This window comes from Mesocricetus auratus, unplaced genomic scaffold (genome assembly GCF_017639785.1).
Source record: "Mesocricetus auratus isolate SY011 unplaced genomic scaffold, BCM_Maur_2.0 Super-Scaffold_100081, whole genome shotgun sequence".
In the NCBI taxonomy this organism is placed as follows: domain Eukaryota; kingdom Metazoa; phylum Chordata; class Mammalia; order Rodentia; family Cricetidae; genus Mesocricetus; species Mesocricetus auratus.
This window is the reverse complement of record NW_024429237.1, coordinates 1,458,925-1,461,663: the sequence shown is the minus strand read 5'-3', so window position 1 is coordinate 1,461,663 and position 2,739 is coordinate 1,458,925.

Sequence of the window (2,739 nt, the reverse complement as noted above, 5' to 3'; positions counted from 1 at the left end):
GCCCTGCTGTGCTCTGCTCACTGGAGAGGGACATGCTGGCCACCCATCCAGGTGCACACCTGCCTTCTAACAGTTACTACTGTGTGTTGGAGTCCTTGTGCTGCTACTAAACTACAGCTGAGCCTGAGATCACAAGTGCAACTGAAAACAGTCTGTGGCTCCGAGGCAGAGGAGCACGCAGAAGGCCCCAAGAAAGGTCAAAAGAACAAAGCATGGGAAAGTGGTGGTAGCTTATACCCAGGGGATCGAAAGTCAGACCATTGGGAGTTTAGTTACATGGCAAGTCTGAGGCTACACAAAGTCTGTCCAGAGAGGAAGGTGGGAGTTTAGTGCTCAGGTCTCATTAGGTCACTGGCCTTCACTGTGCCTTCAGACAGGCCCAAGTCCACCCCTCTCTGTGAGGAGTATGTCTGTAGAGGTAACATCCTTGTGAAGATAATGAAAATTAAAATCTTAATTCCCAGGACTACCTGGGATTAGGTGAGTTTGTGGTTTATGAAACAGCTCCCTAACACTGCTTAGGTTGGCCTGTGACTTGTGACTCATTTTGCCCCTGCTTTCCAGTCCCGTGTTTCACTAAGACCAGGAGCTCGTGTTTTGGTATGGTGAAAAGAAAGCCCATACTCAGCTCTCAGAAAATAGGGTTTGACGCAAGTGAGATGGCTCATCAGAAAAAGGTACTTGTTGTAGAAGCCTAGTGAACCTGTATTGGATACCCGGAACCCATGTAAAGGTAGGAGAGAACTCACAACCTCTACATGTCCCATGGAACATGTGTACTAACAAGAACAACAGGTTTTGTTTTGTTTTTTGTTTTTTAAGGAATTAGAACAAAGCCAGGCAGTGGTGTTGCACACCTTTAATCCCAACACTTGGGAGGCAGAGGCAGGTGGATGGATCTCTGAGTTTGAGGCCAGCCTGGCCTACAAAGGGAATCCCAGGACTGTTTCACAGAGAAACCCTGTCTGGGGGCGGGGGAGAGACACACAGGACACACAAAAACAGAATAAACATTGGCAGTTGAGTTCCTAATGTACACAGACACCTGAGCCCCTGAGAGGGTGAGCAGGAATCTTAGGGAAGCCATCCAAAAGGGATTGGCCAAAGTTTGAATCAAAACCATACCATACAGATTTGTTTAATGCTGGGTTTTATGTCTATTGACACGATTAGGAGGCATGGGGGGTGGCTTTGGGGCAGAGTCTGTGCAGGATCTTTCCACATCATCACCCTGTCAGAGCACTTGAATTGGAACCAGCAGCAGAAGCTTAGGTGCTCTGGAAAAGATCCTTGGGTAGGCTCTCCAGGTTCACTTCCTTTCCAGTAGACAGACACATCCCAAATTGGAAAAGGAGGAGTAAAATCGGGCCCAGGAAATGACACCTAGAGCACCACAATGACACACCACTGAAGACAAGTGGCAGAAGTCGAGGACCGGGCACTAGCTACTTCCCTCTTACAGTCACGCCACTCATGGGGGACGCTTTAGCCATCCTTCTGAGACCTGATCTATCAGAGACTGATCTAGTTCTTGAGTAAAGGCATCCAGTGTGCTGCCAGTACTGTGGTAGAATCAGCCCCAGTGCACCAGAGAAGTCAGAGTCATGCCCCTCCAACTCCCCGAAGAGTTTCAGAACCTGGATGCTCCCAGACATCGTTTCTAGCTGTTGATCCTAGTGGTTCATCTAACTGCTGAGTGGGAAGGAGAAGCTGCTGGAAAACCTGAGGGTCCCCAACCCCCACAAACCTGCTGGGTAGCTTGCTGTTCTAGGTGTGGAGAGGACTGAGGCTTCTAGGCTGCTGGCAGAGTCAGGACAACACTGACAGCAAGGCCAGGGTGGGTTTGAGGCAGACTGACAAGACAATGAGTGGCAATACAGACTGGGTGGGCTGCCTCCCCAGACCTGCCACTTAGTGACATGCCTCAGTTTCCTCATTGTTTGCTGGTTTTGAGACAGGGTTTCTCTATATAGCTCTGGCTGGCCTGGATCTCTGCCCCTGCTTCCAAAACACAAGTGCTGCCCAGCTTAAGAAAGCTATGGTCCTTATTCCTCAAATTGAAATAGAGATCATTAAATTCATAAATAATACGTAAGCTGGGTGGTGGTGATCACTGCACTCAGAAGCAGAGGCTGGTGGATCTCTTAAGTTTACAGCCAGCCAGAGCATCGGAAAAGCCCTTCTTGAAAAACAAACGTCTCAAAGCACCTGAGATTATAGGTGTCTGCCATCTAGCCTATTTTTTGTTTTTAACTCTGTGTATGTGTGCTGTGTTTGAGATTTTTTTTAAAGATCTTATTATGTATATAGCACATCATGTATGCCTGCAGGCCAGAAGAGGGCACCAGATCTCATTACAGATGGTTGTGAGCCACCATGTGGGTGTTGGGGATTGAACTTAGGACCTCTGGAAGAGCAACCAGTGCTCTTAACCTCTGAGCCATCTCTCCAGCCCCTAGGTTTTAGGATTTTAAGATGGTATCTCATGTGTCCCCAAACTCCTTGAGTACCTGAGGATGATCTTGAACTTCTGCTCCTCCTGGTGCTAAAACTGCCGGTATGGGCCACCACACACTGTTTATGAAATGCTAGGGAATTAACCCACAGCTTAAAACATGCTAAGCAAGCACTCTCCTACTGAGCCAGAACATGGCAAGAGGGTTGGTTGCTGAGTTCAAGGCCAGTCTGGGCTACAGAATGATCCATGGCCAAATCCTGGAGCCTTGGACACAGATTTGC